Source organism: Xiphophorus maculatus, chromosome 23, assembly GCF_002775205.1.
Source record: "Xiphophorus maculatus strain JP 163 A chromosome 23, X_maculatus-5.0-male, whole genome shotgun sequence".
Taxonomy (NCBI): domain Eukaryota; kingdom Metazoa; phylum Chordata; class Actinopteri; order Cyprinodontiformes; family Poeciliidae; genus Xiphophorus; species Xiphophorus maculatus.
The window spans coordinates 7,851,266-7,870,608 of record NC_036465.1 but is presented as its reverse complement, the minus strand read 5'-3'; the positions used below and the strand labels follow the sequence as shown (position 1 = coordinate 7,870,608).

Sequence of the window (19,343 nt, the reverse complement as noted above, 5' to 3'; positions counted from 1 at the left end):
ATCATTTGAAGTTATAGGCTGATTATTTAAGCAAATAAATTAGAGTTATTTTAGAAAAAACCATCACCACAGTCTATGCAAAGTTGTGAACTTCCGTTTCCTTCTACAAGCGCTACGTATCATTCCGGTTTTCTAGGCATCTTTTATTTACATTATTTCCCAAATTTACGAGTGATTTTTCCTCTTCATTTATTTAAAATGCCGTCTGTTCTCTTATACAAAAATTCAGATTTCTCTCACACATTTTCATAATTGTACTTTATCGTTTCCTTCTCTAACTTAGTTCAGCTATAAAAACGAGGAAAACAAGGGTGGTGATGGTGGCTGACAAGCAACATCCAGTTCCACGGTGTCAAAATGTGATGCCTGTCAAAATAAATCAAATAGTAAATATACCTGTTCATTTTAAGCGTCCATATAGTTCCATTATAATATAAGTAAAACATATTAAAAACGTTTTAATACAAATTGTATTATACGCAGTTTTCATAATCTTAAAACACAGAAATCCAACGTTTGGAGCAGACCGAATCCTTCGTACCTTTACTTTGAAGGGGAAACCCCGTGACATCCGCGTAGCTTGACAGAGGTGGGACGTTGTCAGTCTGGATCGGTGTCCGTATCCCGAGTTAGTGAAACGGCTTTTAGCCAGCCGTAGATACCCGGTGAACAGTAGGCCCATATAAATTAGGGGATACACTGCCTTTAACAGCAAGATATCGCAGCGTTGGAGAGCTTAGCCCGCGTTAAAATGAAGATGCGACAGCCAGTTGGATTGGTCTATTTTCTAGTCGTATATTTCAGTTCATGCTCGGCGTTTTATCTTCCGGGTTTGGCTCCCGTGAGTTTTTGTGACAAAGAGACAGAAGAATGCCAGGTATGATTTCTTTCAGTGGAGTAGCAGTTCTTAATAAGTTATGTACATGTTAATCAGTAGAAATTTCAATATTTTTCCTTGTGTTTTTGACATCTTTTTTTCAACTGGCAGAAATAGCAGTAGCTAGCCGCTTGTCCTCTAGGCCCCGGCTAATGCCTGGAACAGGATACTGGCACATCGTGATGATGTTTAGGAACTTTGTATTGTTTCGTCTCACTAGTGATTGCTTAAAAGCCATTGTCTCGTGATTTTGCCTCTAATGCCATTTAAAAAAAGTTTCTGTGAGTGATAATTATTTTTCCATTTGGGACGCGATAATTTCAGGCTCATTAGTTTATGTTTTTTAAAAATGTTCTATAAAAGTTATATTTTAAAGTATCTTCTTTACAGACGCAGATTGAGGTGTTTGTTAATCGCTTGGATTCAGTGGAGTCTGTTCTGCCTTACGAATATGATATGTAAGTCATTTGATATTTTAGATTAAAAAAAGTCTTGATCAGTATCATAATTTTTCTGTGGATGATCATTTAAATATTTGATAAAGGTTTGACTTCTGCAAAGATGATCAGGAGAAGAGGCCATCGGAGAACCTGGGACAGGTGCTATTTGGTGAGCGAATTGAGTCTTCCCCTTACAAGGTGAGAGCCTGAATGATGGCAAATACGTTTTTTTTCGTTCATTCTGTTTGCAAAGATGCACCGTTAATGCCACCAAATCTTAATCCATGTTGCTGCTAAAAAACAGTCTTTTTGGTCTTTTTTTGCAGATCAAGTTTAAAGAAAATGCATGCCAGAAAGTTTGTACCAAGACTTACAAGGCAGGGAACAAAGATGATACATCAAAATTGGATTTTCTCAAGATGGGAATGCAGCTGAATTACCAGCATCACTGGTTAGTGGCAGATACACGTCATTAGAAGATTCATACTGATTCCATTTCTCCTTAAGAATTAATGCTAATTTAGAGAAAATGAATAAATGAACAAAGGAACGTATTTAAGCAAACCTTTATCATTTTAAATGTATTTTAAGGATTATCGACAACATGCCAGTGACATGGTGCTATGACGTTGAAGACGGTCAAAAGTATTGCAACCCTGGCTTCCCTATTGGCTGCTTTGTCACATCAGATGGTCGAGCAAAAGATGCCTGTGTAATTAATGTGAGTTGTGGTTTCTTGCTTTTTTAATTTCTGCATTATGGTTTTATTATAAGAATGTGTGAAATTAAAATAAATTAACAGCAGCTAATAGGTATTTCTTTAAAGTAATTTTTTACCCAAGAAGGAATTTCAACAAAGTTGACATTGTGTATTTAAAGGAAATTGGCTTGAACAGCATTAGTGACTGTAAAACGGATTGCATTAAGCTGTGCTAGCAATCAATGTAACCAGTTTTGGCTTTACCAACCAGTGATACCTGTTGGAGCAGTGTGACAGTGTACGTCAGCAGCAAACAATGCATTTTTATCTAACCGTCTTTAAATGCACTCTCATTTATTTTATGTTTTAGTTGGTAACTATTATATACAAATATTTTTTTTAATAAAGGAATGAACCTTCAGATCTGATTAATTTGCTTAAAAATACTTTAGGTTTTTTTGGTGGTTGAACTTATAATTTTGTGCCTGTGCTTTCATGTTTTTTATCTTATTTTGGAGGACCAAGGAAAGATATTAATATCATGACTTTCACCTGTCACACAGAATAGCATGAGTTCAATATGTTCAAATGAAGTTAAAGCTGAAATGGACGTTGACTAATGAGACACATTTGTATCTTTTTTCAGTCTGAGTTCAACAGAAAAACACATTTTATGTCTTCAACCATGTGGACATAAAGATTACTTACCACAGCGGAGAAAATGAAGGTTGGCGAGGCTCTCGCTTGGTTGCTGCCACTCTTGAACCAAGGAGGTGAGAGTCAAGTGGACATGGATGGACAATCAGCTACTATTTATTTATTTAATTTTTTAATGCAACTCATTTAGGCATGCATCACCTTTCAGCATGACTGTATAGAGAGGTTTTCAATAGTTTCACATTTAAAAACCCCAAAGTTTTTATTCATACCCTTATTACTGACTAAAGAGCTACCAGAGAGTAACAAAGTGCTCCACTGTCTTTCCCTGTTGCTGGTCACTGCCAGTCAGCTGGTTGAAAGGCTAATATGGTTTCCTTTGCTTACAATATAGACATATTTGACTGGAAGTATTTGTAGTGAGGAATAATGAACTTGGTTGACGTACTGACAATTTGGAAACTGTTAGTATATCAAAATGAAATTAACAATAAGTGGCAATAGTTGACATTATTAACTGTAAATGTCCATATGTTCTATCATTTTTGCTGCAGTTGAAATATGAGTTGTTTTTTCTGTCCTAAAGTACACAAAACATGTTCAAACATAAAGTGGTTATCATGCACTGAGATGCTCTTACAGCACGTAGTTAGGTTATGATCTTAATGACAGTTGGCTTTTGTTCTTAACAATTACATTTTAACATAAGTTGACTTTTGTATTTTCTGCAAACAGCATCAAACAAGCAGATGAAAACAAACCAAACTGTGAATCAGGAAACCCAATGGAAGTGCCAGGGGAGGTTAAAGGGGATATAACCATCGTTTACACCTATTCTGTAACATTTGAGGTAAGCCTTTTATGTGTGACTATACTTTTTAGTAATGTGTTACCTGTTCATGGTCTGTAAGGAGAAAACTGTTACCTGATTATTGCATTTTTTAAAATTAATTTTGCAGGAAAATAATACCATCAAATGGGCCTCTAGGTGGGACTACATCCTGGTCTCGATGCCTCATACCAACATCCAGTGGTTTAGGTCCGAATGCGCTTTTAATGCTTTTTCGCTTTAAAAAACTGTCGCTACTATTCACAAGCTCATTATTTTTGGTATTTGCATTAAGGTGTGTCTTGTGTGTCCAACAGTATCATGAATTCCCTGGTAATTGTGCTTTCCTGTCTGGCATGGTTGCCATGATCATGCTGAGAACCCTTCATAAGGACATCGCCAGATACAATCAGGTGGATCAGGTAAAGGCGCTGTTTGACTTTCCTGTTCTGATGTGTACAAAACTTTCCTGCTACAAATAAATTGCAGGACATCATCACTTACTCACACAAGACAAGCCCTTCCACCTCCTGTTGGTGTTATGAAACCAGGATATTAGAAGTAATCTCCATTTATTTTCAGATTCCACCTGTACCAAAAAATGTTTCAGCATTTTCATTTTTGGAAATTATTACAAACAGACTGTTACTACTGTCTGATAAAATTAATCAGACAGTTTAATTTTATCAGACATTAAATACATAATGTCTGATAAAATTTTATCAGACAATTTTGATAAATTTACTGATGAAAGGATGAAACCATTCATCCTTTCAACAAGGATGAATGGTTTTCATCCTTGTTGAAAACCATTGATCAAGGATGGTTTTCTTACTAACTAGTTGGTAGTCTGATGTTTACATGCTTAGAACAGTGGGCCATGTGTCTTGAGCTATCTAGATGTATCTAAATGATTTAGAATAGCATCCAAAAGTTTTGTGAATTTATTTGAGTAATTTAACTGAAAAGGAAACTGATATTATATACAGTACAAAAATACAAAATCTTACTATGTAATTTTTTTTAGTTTTTGTGTAAATATCTTTGTGCACTTGAAATAAGACAAAACTAACTTACAAGTAACTTTTTTTTTTTACCCCTCCAGGGGTCTTTTTGTGGGCTCTAGTGTCCCTTATATCAGTGGTTCTCAAACTTTTTTCAGTGATGTACCCCCTTAAAAATATATTTTTAGTCAAGTACCCCCTGACACTGGCAAAACATTTTTGGAATAAAAAAGAGGTACAGTGCTGTAAATACCCTGTAAATACTGAATATAAAATTCAGTGCATAAACACACATTTATATTTTATTGAACTTTTTACAAAATAATTTTTCCCAAGACTTATTATGAGGAGCCTACTGATTTTTTAAAGATATTTTGAAAAGCTTCACGTCCCCCCTGCAGTACCTCCACGTACCCCCAGGGGTACGCGTACCCCCATTTGAGAACCACTGCCTTATATGATAGTAGGCTATCGGGAAATGGGGAAGGAGAGGGGGGAAGACATGCGGCAAATGTCGTCGGGTCCGGGAATCGAACCCACGACGGCCGCATCGAGGACTCAAGGCCTCCAAATGTGGGTCGCGCTAACCCCTACGCCACCACGGCATGCCCCTACAAGTAACTTTTAAGTCAATAATTCCTTAAAATTGGTGAAAAAGTACTAATTCCATCGGCAGATTATTTTACTTATAACACATTTTCCCATGTTACAAGTGAAATAATCTGCCAATGAAACTAGTAGTTTTTTGTTGATATCAAGGTATTAGTGACTTAAGTTCACAAAGCAAATCTTGCTTAAAAGTTATTTGTAAGTTAGTTTTTCTTGTTTCACGTGTACTAACATACTTGAACTAGAATGTAGACCAGAATACCTGGTAAGATTTTGTATTTTTGCAGTGCAGATTTCAATATGGACCAATTGGAAAATATCGGTACGAGTGTCACTTTTTGAATTAATGAAATAAAGTTTTCAATGGTATTCTCATTTATTGAATGTGGGTCTATTCCTGAATGCTTTTATTGCTGAGACTAATCAGATCGAAAACTCTTGTATGTGTGAAATAAGGCAGGACAGCTGGGTAGATCCATATCACTCTAGATAAGGATTTTCATGAGGAATTTAGAGGTTTAACTGAAGAAATTATTCTAACACATTGTAGACTGGAGTTTATTTTTAGTAACACCATTCATTGGTCTGCTTGTGCTTATTTGTGTGGCTTATGCTTTAAATCTGCAGTGTAAAATACCACCCAGCACGAGTACATTGCATCCAAAATTACAAATACTCTGTTACATTTCACAGGGAGACTTGATAAAGCTTACACCGGCCAAGGAAAAATCTTCTCTACCCTATGTAAGCTTAATGAAATTCTTTCTAAGGATTGAACTAAATCAGGTGCTTGGGTGTGTATGATTCTGGCAAACAGAGAACACATGAATGTAAAATGTGGTGTGGATCTTTAAACTAGGAGTTAAATCTGTCAGAAAAAGGGAAAAATGTATTTTTCCTTGAAATTAGTTTGTTCACACCAAATTTTACACCTTTTTAAAATCTGTCTTCACATATATGTGTTTGTCTAGCAGGAATGAGTGTCTGGTGGTTGGCAACCTTTTTAACTTTAAACTTGTATAAATTTGAGTCTCTCCCTTGACCGTTGTGTTGACATTTGTCCCCCAGGAAGACGCACAGGAGGAGTCAGGATGGAAGCAAGTGCATGGGGATGTTTTCCGTCCTCCCAGGAAGGGGATGCTGCTGTCTGTGTTCCTTGGACAGGGCACCCAGATCTTCATCATGACCTTCATCACACTCTGTAAGGATTGGCAGTGTTTCAGATATGTAAAACAAAAAAATAAATAATTATTGACTGATGTTAAATACTTATATCATACGTTTTTCTACCATATCGTTCAACCCTATCTTGACAGCATAAAAACAAATGATTCTGTATGGTTGTGAATAAATTCAACCCATACAGGGTGTTTAAGGTTTCAAGTAACATTGGAGCATGATTCTCTGCTTTCCCCATGTTCAAAATAAAATAAGAAAGCTTCTTTATTTATCACCTAATTCTGATCACTTGACTTTTATCATAAATATTGTTTTGGTAGTTAAATGGAAACAGATATTCTAAATCTGTACTAAGCATAGAGCTTTCAACTTAAATTACAGTATATGGTAACATATACCATACACATTTTACATTCTTAAGTTAGCCAGGCATTCTATTAAAGTGTTTCGCCTTTCACATTCTACATACATTATGTTTGAAATGATGCATTCATGACTTTCTGTCCACTTTAGTCCTGGCCTGTCTTGGATTCCTGTCTCCTGCCAACAGAGGGGCTCTGATGACGTGCGCTGTGGTTCTCTGGGTCCTGCTGGGAACACCTGCTGGCTACGTGTCTGCACGTCTTTACAAAAGTAATTCTCCACTTTGTATGAAAGTTACAGTTTTACAAAGTAGATTTTAAAAATAAATGAATAAAAAGTTGTTTTGTAATTGTCACCCTCAGTTTAGATAATGTAGTAGGATATCTCAGAGCTAAACCAACTTGGATAATACTTCACTCATAAACTTTCATGCAAACTTCATTGTCATTGTTCCTGTCACAATAGTTAATTCTTGTCTCTTCTTCTTATCAGCTTTTGGAGGTGAAAAGTGGAAGACCAACGTGTTGCTGACAGCTCTCCTGTGCCCAGGGTACAATATTTAGCTTAGCAAATGCTCACATTTCATGCACTTCTGTGTTAGCAGGTCTGGAGGCTTGCATACTGATGTTATCCAACGTATAATTGACCTTTGTACTGAGTCGTTGTTTTATTTTTTTCTTTAGGATTGTATTTGCAGACTTTTTCATGATGAACCTCATCCTTTGGGTGGAGGGATCCTCAGCTGCAATCCCCTTTGGTACTTTGGTGGCCATTTTGGCCATGTGGTTTGGAATCTCTGTTCCTCTCACCTTCATTGGTGCCTACTTTGGATTCAAGAAACCTGTGAGTTAGATCTTCCGAGTTGACAAAACATAGACAAATGCGTTTTTATCTTTTCTTCTTGTCAGCTTTCAGCTTTTTTGTTTTTCTGTTTGGCGCAGGCAATTAAGCAACCAGTGCAGACAAATCAAATCCCCCGTCAAATTCCTGAGCAGTCCTTCTTCACTAAGCCCATCCCTGGGATCGTCATGGGTGGCATCCTTCCTTTTGGTTGCATCTTCATCCAGCTGTTCTTCATCCTCAACAGCATTTGGTACAAATGTGAAATAATCTCCATTTCTGAGAAATCTGCAACTCCAATATTAGATACTTAAACATGTTTACCGGGTGAATGAATTAAGATTTTTGATTTAGGTCTCATCAGATGTACTACATGTTTGGGTTCCTGTTCCTGGTTTTCATTATTCTCCTGATCACCTGCTCTGAGGCCACAATTCTGCTGTGCTACTTCCACCTGTGTGCTGAGGTACCTGAATGTTTAGGCTAGATTTCTTTCATTTTTTTTTATTGTTTTGGCGGACCCTAACTCACCATCTTTTATCTGATTCATCCAGGACTACCATTGGTGGTGGCGTTCATTCTTGACCAGCGGCTTCACAGCAGTCTATCTCTTTATCTATGCTGTGTACTACTTCTTCTCAAAGCTGCAAATAATTGGCGCGGCAAGCACTATACTGTACTTTGGATACACTATGATTATGGTTCTCATCTTCTTCCTCTTTACAGGTAAGAATTTTACTTTTTAATGATAATTGTTTTGTTTTGTCCTTGTTTCTGTGTATTGCAGACATGACTTTGTTCTGTGTCTCATTAAATTCAATGAAAGTTTAAGATCAGTAAAAAGTGTGGGTTGTGCTGTCTTTTCAAAGGTAATGTGATACCAGTGGATAGTCAGATTACCAGTAGAAGGAACATTCAAGATCCTGTTCTAACAATATAAATAAGGAAATTCCTCAACATTTATTTGCTCTCATTTTAGTGGCCTTTTGTATTTGGACATATAAGGAAAAGTATCTACAAAGTAATACAATGAAAAAGGAATGTATTTCAGTATTTAAGTTGCTAAAATGAAACCAATAGTTGTGACACTCAAAAGTGTTTGATTCTGTTCATTCAGATGACAATGGCTTACATCTAATATTACTGATACTAATATTACTAGTGTCAGTAATATTTATGTATCTATATATTCTCTTGTGGCATTCACGGCTATAGAGGAGTTTTCTTTAGCTGGACTGACGGTTGTAATGATTGCAGGTCTTTGGTCTAGATAATAACTTACAATTTGGGGGCAAATTATCTCCAGTTATATAGAGTACTTTCTCCACAAAAAAAGGAAGAAAATAAGCTACAATGTTAAAGTTTTACATTAATTAATTTACTTTTACAGATAATATGGAAAAAGCTTAAAGTTTGATATTACATGTGAAAGCATTCAGAAGTAATATTGTAACAAGTACAAACTATTTTAGTGTACTTTGTGTGCCTTTTGCTACCTTGTGTTGAATAAAATGTTAATCATATGATGTCATAAATTATAAAGTCTCTAAAAACTTTATGTTCATAGGATAATATACATTTCTCTATTGGAGTTATTAGATACCAGTAAGTGAAATTGGTGATTTTGTTAAAAATTATTATTTCTTGTTTATATTTTTAATTAATTACATTTGTGTGCCTCATACAACTGAAATAGTAGTATAATTGAAGGTTTTAACCCTTTTTGCCAGGGGTGCTAGTTTATGCTGATCTTGCCTTGTTAATCTGATGATTTATTTATTTTTTTAACAGATGTGTTTTTCTTGTCTCCCACCTTTAGGTACAATTGGCTTCTTCGCTTGCTTCTGGTTTGTAAATAAGATCTACAGTGTTGCCAAATGCCAAGTATTCTGTTCACAAAGCCAGGACATATCACAAGACATATCAATGTTTAGTTCTGATAAAACCAGGATTTGTTTGGCAGAATTGGAATCTGTTTCTTTTAAAGTCAGCCATTTTCCAGAATTTGTACTCATAAAAACAAATATATAAAAAAAAGAAAATTGATCACTCAGCCTCTATTGAACATGTAGAAGGAGCACTTGTCCTTCTACAAGTGCTCCATAGAGAGCATACTGACTTACTGTATCTGCGTATGGTATAACAGCAGCACTACGGCTCAAAGGAAAGCTCTCCAAAGGGTTGTGAATACAGCCCAAAAAATCATTGGCTGCCCTCTCCCCTGACTGGAGGACATGCACAGCGACCGCTGTCTAAGAAAAGCACAACACATCACAAAGGACACTTCTCACCCAGGACATTCTCTGTTCACACTGCTGCCTTCAGGCAGAAGATACAGAGCAATCAGAACAAGAACCAACCGTCTCAGAGACAGTTTTTACCCGATAGCAATAACAAAACTAAATGCAATCAAAAACAACCATTAATCATCATAAATGATGTATGTGAGAATGTGGCTGTTCTTACTTTTTTTTTTTGCCAGTTTGTTGATTCTTGCGTTGTGTGTGAATTGTGAGACAGTTATTTTTTGTTTTTGGGCATGTGCACCGACTGATGGCACCCTTTGAATTTCGTTGTCCTTGTGACAATGACAATAAAGATTTATCTTATCTTATGTGCAATGTACAAAGTCTGTTGGGGAGAAAAACTGACAAATTGTGACTTATTCTCAAGATTAAACGCTTATTTAAAAAAAAAATTAAAATAAAAACATCCTATGTCTATTATACCAAGACAGAATATTTAACCCATGGCCAATTCTGAAAAGATTATGTAGTAACAAATGTGACCATTTGCCTGGATAAAGGTGCAAGTCGTTTATCATTAGTCATTTATTTGAACAATTCACTGAGAAAACTAGATGCTGTGTTCCTATTTTAAGCAACTATTGGGGATAAGCGGGCATTCAACATTGCATCCTTAATGTAATTTTGCAAATAAAATGAAATAGCTTAATATTTCAGCATTTAATTATACATCCATAAACTACTTTTATGTAGGTAACTACTTTTATGTAGCTTTTCAAAAGGCCCCTCAAAGTATTTTGAAAACAAACAATAAAACACTCATATCTATCGAAAGTGAAAATGAAACATTCCGAATTCATACAAAGTCTAAAGTATTTATTTTAAGTATTGGTAAAACTGCTAAACAAAAGGAAAAGATGCAAATTAAACTGTAATATTACAATTAAAAATATAAAACTTTAAGTGTGTATTAAATACAGCAACACATAAGCTTTGCACGCGGTGTTAAATCAGTAGAAAATTAAAATCGAGTTCTACTTGTGGAGGGGCCATTCCCACCTTCGACGATCCTGCCATATTTGCTGAAGTACTGCTCCAAGGCCTTGTCGGTGGTCTCCGTGTTGAGTCCACCGATGAAGAGCTTCCCCGGTCGGTCTGCTTCGGCCATTCTGAAAAACAAAGAAAATGCCGTTCGGGTCAACTATCACACGGAAAATATTGCACAGGAACAATAAAACTGCTCCTAAAAACGGATCATTTGCTAGATAAATACCTTTTTGCTGGTTTTGAGTCGCTCAACGCGCAAAATGGCGATAAACGCGCCACCAATATCAGCGAAACAGTTATTCACGTTAGACGACTTTCCCCACGAGCTACAAAAAAAAAAAACAACAACACTTCAATACGGCGGTTTAAGAGCACAAAGTGTGTAATATTTAAAACAACACGGACTCAGTCTGCTCAAAGCATGCAGGCTACCAACGTGCTATGACGAGGAACTACCAAATTTATCAGGCTTTATGCCAGTGGTTCTTAACCTTTTTTGAGGTACCGAACCCATCAGTTTCATATGCGCAGTCACCGAACCCTCCTTTAGTGATGAATAAAATATTTTTTTTCCCCAAATTCAAGACATAGGTATATGTTTTTTGCTGGTGCACAAAATGAGCCGTGTATGAACGTCACTTTGCTCAAAGAACAAAACCATGAACTCACAGCAAGTTACAGTATGACTTCATTCTGGCCCCCCAAAAATATTTCGGCCCCATGAAAGAATTTCAGCTCCCAAAATATTTTTTTACTATTTTACTAATTAAAAATAAATTTGGATTTTTTTCAAAGAATTAAATTTTTTTAAATAACTTAATTTTTTTTATTTTAAATTAAATTTGTTTTTTTGTCATTTTGAATCCGCAAAATACTTTTTTGGGGCCAGAATAAAGTATTGCACAAATGACATACCTGCAAATCAGTGTGACTTCTGCTGATGTTTTTGGGAGACCAGTTCAGAGAGGCGTGGCTTCACCTTGGCAAGTGCGTCTTCAGAGCAAAGTCTGTTGATTTTCTTCTCTTTTTGCTCGACGTACAACTACGACAACCGTTGAATACTGCGCGCACTAAATTCCCCGCAGCCCTGATTGGCCGAGCAATGTAACATGTAGTGATGTGTCGGTCGCGAACGATCCGGCTCTAAGAGCCGGCTCTTTGAAGTGAACGATTGGAACCGGCTCCACAATGGGAGCCGTTTTAGGATCCTATTTGGGAGCCGGGTTTTTTTCTACAGTATATCGCTGTCTCTCCGCCTTCCTGTCGTTGTGCTTGTGCTCTGCAAGTGCCAGAGCCGATAGTTTTTCCCCACATCGTTTTTTTTTGTCCTGCGGTGCCTCGCTGTCTCTCCCCCCCTTCTCCCTCTCCTTGCGCGTTTTGCTCTTCTGCCAGTGCTACAGCGGAGAGTTTTTTTTCCCTCGGTCGGTCCACTGCCCTCATGTCAAGCGTGTGCTCCACACATCTGACCAATCACACATAGTTTCAACTAATAATGTGGCGGGAAAACACTGAAAAAAAAGTTTATCTCCACTTTTTTTGTGGAAACGGCAGGCAATTGGCCAAGCTGTATAGCGTTCGTCGGCAGGTGTTTATGTACAGACACTCACTCAGCGGTCAAGAAGCACAGAAAGAAGGGGAGTCAGTGTGAGAACTGAATAGGTGAAAATAAATGAGTGACAGAAAACGGAGCAAGATTTGGACTCATTTTAATGCTACATCAAGCTCCAGGGCAGAGTGCAGACTGTGCAAAGTCAGCATTTCCTATCGTGCAGGCTCGACAAACAACCTGCACAGGCACATGTGGACATCACACGCATCGGTATTGCTATAACATTGTTATGCAGCATTTTTACTCATCATAAGTGCTTAACAATGTCAATAATGAAACAAAATATTATAAAATTAGGTTTAAGCTATTAATTAATTAATAATGTCAAAAATATATATGGGGAGCCGAAAGAGCCGGCTCTCCACAGTAAGAAGAGCCATTAGAGCCGCATCTCGAAAAGGAGCCGAATATTCCCATCACTAGTAACATAATCCTCTGCAGCAAGTGATGGCCAAGCGGGGCCTGTCATCACGACTTTACACAAGTGTGTCTTTACCTCCCCGGCAGAGGCTCCGCCGAACCCCTGAGACCGACTGATCGAACCCAGGTTAAGAACCACTGCTTTAGGAGGATACAATTAGTGATGTGTCGGTCGCTAACGATCCGGCTCTAAGAGCCGGCTCTTTGAAGTGAACGATTGGAACCGGCTCCACAATGGGAGCCGTTTTAGGATCCTATTTGGGAGCCGGGTTTTTTTCTACAGTATATCGCTGTCTCTCCGCCTCCCTGTCGTTGTGCTTGTGCTCTGCAAGTGCCAGAGCCGATAGTTTTTCCCCACATTGTTTTTTTTTTGTCCAGCGGTGCCTCGCTGTCTCTCTCTCTCTCCCCCCCCCCCCCTTCTCCCCCCCTTCTCCCTCTCCTTGCATGTTTTGCTCTTCTGCCAGTGCTAGAGCGGAGAGTTTTTTTCCCCTCGGTCGGTCCACTGCCCTCATGTCAAGCGTGTGCTCCACACATCTGACCAATCACACATAACACTGAATATTATTTGATATTTGTATTGTGGCACCTTCTCTGTTATGAAGCTGCTTTGATACTTTTTCGTATTGTGGTGGGTGTTTGTATTTATATTTAACTGTTTAATTTATTTTAAGTTATTTTTGTGGAAGTGGTGCTATTTTGTGATAATTTAATTGGTTATAATAAAAGGTTTATTTATAAAGCATTGTTATGCGGCCTTTTTACTCATCATAAGTGCTTAACTATGTCAATAATGAAACAAAATATTATAAAATTAGGTTTGAGCTATTAATTAATTAATAATGTCAAAAATATATATGGGGAGCCGTTTGGGAGCCGAAAGAGCCGGTTCTCGACAGTAAGAAGAGCCATTAGAGCCGCATCTCGAAAAGGAGCCGAAAATCCCATCACTGGATACAATGATGGTGAACGACGGTTGCTCTTCTTCCTCTATTTACCTTCTTCCGGCTGAAATACATACTCATGCCCCCTAGTGGCACTCCAAGGCGCTGCACAACTACAACCTCTTGTATCCCAGTCGTTGTCTTATGTAGGTTTAATGTTTCATCATCGTTTTCATTATTTGTTCTTATGAAATGCTTGTTTTAGAATCCCTTGAAATTTTAGTCATGCAACCACTCATACCATTTTTTTCACTCTCTTAAGTGAAACCATCACTTCACAACTTGTGAGGTTACAAAAATTGTACATCATTGCTAAGTAGCTGAAGCTGTCAAACTGAATGGAGAACGATTGTGGACATCAACTTCCTGGATTTGGATCTGGACTTTGACTGGGTCATTCTGCACTACTACAGATAAATAAATACACTTTAATTCAAGGAAGCTGTTAATTAGATTTAGGCCTTTATGATTGCATTGTGTTCTGTATTCTCCACTGTAGCTTTCTGTGCATTTTGTGGGTTACCTTTTTGTGAAGCACTTTGTGACATCTGTGCAATCTATGAACCTCAAGGACTCATGAATCAGTGTTAAAAGTTATAAACTAGAAAAACAAAATTTCTGAAGAAATTTAGCCGGGGCCTGCCAAGGCGCGCCCGTCTGGTTTGTGCCCGGCGTCGTCACGCTACAAATTGGCATCGACGCTAAAGGATGCTGCAATGTAATCAAGTTCAGATTTCTTTAGCCGAAATCTCTTTGCTTCCTTGTCTTTCGTTAGGCGATGAAATACGTTCATGTTTGGTTCGGTTCAGTTCTACTCTAGTGGGCAGACTGTACCGCAGCTGCTGCGCTACAGATATTTCTCCGCTGATTTTCAGTAAAACTCTACAACGGAGAACCTGGAGGTTCTGGTTCGGATGAACAAAATAAACCCAGATATTTTATGTTTTATTATTTGAAATTATTGATAGGCCAAGCATAATGAAAAAAAACTGAGATCATGAAGTTATTTTATGTAATTCAAACAAAAATTATAATTTACATCATACCAAGCTAATATTATGTAGTTCTGCTGTTTTTCACTGTCGGCACAAGACGGCAGCTGAGAGTATCTGTATCCGAAGCAACTGATTCAGTGAAGTAGCTTAATATGCTAGTTCCGGTTATTTGTGGCAATTTCTGCAAGTCACAATAGCTCTAGGTTGAGGTAAAACAAAATTGCCTTATTTCAGCTGATCAGATTGATGTTAACAGAGATTTTGTAGCCTAACAGGTTTCACGAAAGCCAGTTAGCAAAGTGCTAACATGTGAACAAATTGTGGTTCCATCAAGCTAGCAGCTACGCTATCAGAGCCACAACAAAATATCCCACAGCAGTCAAACTTTTAAAATCGATCACATTTCTTAAAGAACACATTACATTTAACAACTGTAAGCAGTTCTAATAATATAGTAATGAAATTAAATAGTATATTTTATGGACATAACACAAACACTTCTTACCTTAACCAAGCAGTCGGAAGCAGAAAGCTCTTCTTCTTCTTTTTGTTTTTAATGGCGGTTGGCAAGCAACTTAATGGTGTGCATTACCGCCACCTACTGGTATGGAGTGTGGATCAGGGCGCAACTTAAAAAAAAAAAAACACTAAATCCTTTCTATCAGTTTAGTTTTCTTAAGAAATTTTATGAAATAACATAAATATTCATGGGGCGTGCTGTGGTGGCGCAGGGGGTTAGCACGCCCCACGTTTCAGTTAACCGCTCCCCAATCTAAAGTCTTACATATAATCCTGTTACCTTCAAAAATGTAATAACCGCTTTATTTATTTTGTGTTTAATTAATATCTTATTAAGTTTAAATGTCTCTATATCATATTTCCTAATTTATTGTACTTGCTTTATATTTTCCACAATTAATTATTACATGTTCTACTGTTTCCATATCCATACCACACTCACATCTACCTGTTGGATGTTTACCAATCAAATTTAAAGTTTTGTTTAATCCAGTATATCCAAGGCACAATCTTTTTTTTTCATACTTGCTCTTTTCGCTTTTCAGACTTACAATACTTCATTTGAGCCAGCTGGGGGAGACAATTCTCTGTTTTAGCCAGTAGGGTATTAGGGTTTTCAATGGATTTTCCCCATTGACTTATAATGGGGTTTTTTTCGTAGTTTTTTGCGAATTATGTCGCCATGTTCATCCCGAATCCCACCAAAAGTAATAGCTGGAATGGCGTGAATTTTCTGCAGGTTTTGATACCTCTTTTGTAGGTGTGCACGCAGCGGTATGAGCCGCATTAACGGTTACGGATGAAAAATAAAGAACTAGAAAAACAAAATTTCTGAAGAAATTTAGCCGGGGCCTGCCAAGGCGCGCCCGTCGGGCTTGGGCCCGGCGTCGTCACGCCACAAATCGGCGTCGACGCCAAAGAACGCCGCAACGTAACCAGTGGCACGCGGAGAACCACAAGAACGTTAAGCGAGGCGGACGTGCACCATTCAGTACGATTTAAAATGTTGTCAAGGCTTTTATTTTGGAAGTTTTGTTAAACTTCATTTCAAAGGGCCAAACTAATCCCATGCGTAATAGTCCTTGGGTTAAAATAGTTATATAATGCTCAAAACACAAGTAGCTGATGTAAAAATATTCAAGGCTTTTATTTTGAAATTTTCAGTATGCTCCATTTTAAAGTTCCGAACTAATCCCATGTGTAACAGTGCTTTGGATGAAAAAGTCACATAAAGCCACAAACAGCAATTACGTCATGTAAAAATATTCAAGGCTTTTATTTTAAAATTTTCAGTATGCTTCATTTCAAAGGGCCAAACTAATCCCATGTGTAACAGTGCTTTGGATGAAAAAGTCAAATAAAGCCAAAAAGAGCAATTACATGATGTAAAAATATTCAAGGCTTTTATTTTGAAATTTTCAGTATGTTTCATTTTAAAGTTCCGAACTAATCCCATGTGTAACAGTGCTTTGGATGAAAAAGTCATACAAAGCCAAAAACAGCAATTACATGATGTAAAAATATTCAAGGCTTTTATTTTGAAATTATTATTATGCTCCATTTTAAAGTTCCAAACTAATACCATGTGTAACAGTGCTTTGGATGAAAAAGTCAAATAAAGCCAAAAAGAGCAATTATGTCATGTAAAAATATTCAAGGCTTTTATTTTGAAATTTTTGTTAAGCCTCATTTTAAAGGGCCAAACTAATACCATGTGTAACAGTGCTTTGGATGAAAAAGTCAAATAAAGCCAAAAAAGAGCAATTACGTCATGTAAAAATATTCAGGGCTTTTATTGTGAAATTTTCAATATGCTTAATTTTAAAGTGTAAAACTAATCCCATGTGTAACAGTTACTGAGTTAAATCAGTTATATACAGCCCAAAGCAGCAAGTAGTTGTAAAGGCCAGTTCTCAGTCCTGATCTGTTTCAACTGAGGATAGATAGAACTACAGCGATGCGTATTCGTAGTCCAAATCAGCAGCCAATAGCCTCTTGAGTTCCGTTGCTATGGCAAATAATGGTCTCAGCAGGTGTGAGCTCTGAGCTGTGAGCTCTCAAACACACAAGTGTGTTTGAGCAAACACACTTTACTGAAAAAAAGCATTGGAAACAAATCCTTCTTGTTCGGGAACCGTAATACATATTCGAAAAGCGTTTTAAGCGTATGACAGTTCAATGTGTCTTCTGCGATAGTCCCGAGATTCATATCTGTACCTCACTCAGAGCATTTACAGTGATGAGAGAAAGAAATGTTGTGCCCAGATATGAACCGAGATGGGCTGTCACTCTAATTTGAAGAAAAATGAGAAACTTTGGGTCGCTTAGAGGCAAATTGTGGACAAACCGTAACTGGTATCGACGAGCCGTCTTCACTTTCGAAGAGATCACAGACGTATCTACAAAATGAAATTTGAATGGCATTTCTAGGTGAATTTGTGACGACACAGAAAATCCTCAAAAATAGGGTATTTCTAGGATTTTTCCCATTGACTTATAATGGGGTTTTTTTCGTAGTTTTTTGCGAATTATGTCGCCACGTTAAGCCCAAATCCCACCAAAAGTAATAGCTGGAATGGCGTGAATTTTCTGCACGTTTTGATACCTCATTTGTAGGTGTGCACCCAGCAGTATGAGCTGCATTAACGGTTACGGAAGAAAAATAAAGAAGAACTAGAAAAACAAAATTTCTGAAGAAATTTAGCCGGGGCCTGCCAAGGCGCGCCCGTCGGGCTTGGGCCCGGCGTCGTCACGCCACAAATCGGCGTCGACGCTAAAGAACGCCGCAACGTAATCAGTGGCACGCGGAGAACCACAAGAACGTTAAGCGAGGCGGACGTGCACCATTCAGTACGATTTAAAATGTTGTCAAGGCTTTTATTTTGGAAGTTTTGTTAAACTTCATTTCAAAGGGCCAAACTAATCCCATGCGTAATAGTCCTTGGGTTAAAATAGTTATATAATGCTCAAAACACAAGTAGCTGATGTAAAAATATTCAAGGCTTTTATTTTGAAATTTTCAGTATGCTCCATTTTAAAGTTCCGAACTAATCCCATGTGTAACAGTGCTTTGGATGAAAAAGTCATATACGGCCAAAAAAAAAGCAATTACGTCATGTAAAATATTCAAGGCTTTTATTTTGAAATTTTCAGTATGCTCCATTTTAAAGTTCTGAACTAATCCCATGTGTAACAGTGCTTTGGATGAAAAAGTCACATAAAGCCACAAACAGCAATTACGTCATGTAAAAATATTCAAGGCTTTTATTTTGAAATTTTGAGTATGCTTCATTTCAAAGGGCCAAACTAATCCCATGTGTAACAGTGCTTTGGATGAAAAAGTCAAATAAAGCCAAAAAGAGCAATTACATGATGTAAAAATATTCAAGGCTTTTATTTTGAAATTTTCAGTATGTTTCATTTTAAAGTTCCGAACTAATCCCATGTGTAACAGTGCTTTGGATGAAAAAGTCATACAAAGCCAAAAACAGCAATTACATGATGTAAAAATATTCAAGGCTTTTATTTTGAAATTATTATTATGCTTCATTTTAAAGTTCCAAACTAATACCATGTGTAACAGTGCTTTGGATGAAAAAGTCAAATAAAGCCAAAAAGAGCAATTACATGATGTAAAAATATTCAAGGCTTTTATTTTGAAATTTTCAGTATGCTTCATTTTAAAGTTCCAAACTAATCCCATGTGTAACAGTGCTTTGGATGAAAAAGTCAAATAAAGCCAAAAAGAGCAATTACCTGATGTAAAAATATTCAAGGCTTTTATTTTGAAATTATTATTATGCTCCATTTTAAAGTTCCAAACTAATCCCATGTGTAACAGTGCTTTGGATGAAAAAGTCATACAAAGCCAAAAACAGCAATTGCATGATGTAAAAATATTCAAGGCTTTTATTTTGAAATTATTATTATGCTTCATTTTAAAGTTCCAAACTAATACCATGTGTAACAGTGCTTTGGATGAAAAAGTCAAATAAAGCCAAAAACAGCAATTGCATGATGTAAAAATATTCAAGGCTTTTATTTTGAAATTATTATTATGCTCCATTT

General features: G+C 37.1%; 1 long non-coding RNA gene and 1 pseudogene across 1 annotated transcript; one reads left to right on the top strand and one right to left on the bottom strand.

The window, feature by feature from the left end:
- The first annotated feature begins 572 nt into the window (after positions 1–572).
- LOC102219467 lies at positions 573–9,658 on the top strand (annotated as a pseudogene).
- A 532-nt stretch (positions 9,659–10,190) lies between these two features.
- LOC111607044 lies at positions 10,191–11,419 on the bottom strand. Its single transcript, XR_002752290.1, has 2 exons — positions 11,018–11,419; positions 10,191–10,913 (listed from the first exon to the last, which is right to left on the bottom strand). It is a non-coding gene; the product is annotated as an uncharacterized LOC111607044 (long non-coding RNA).
- Positions 11,420–19,343: the final 7,924 nt, after the last annotated feature.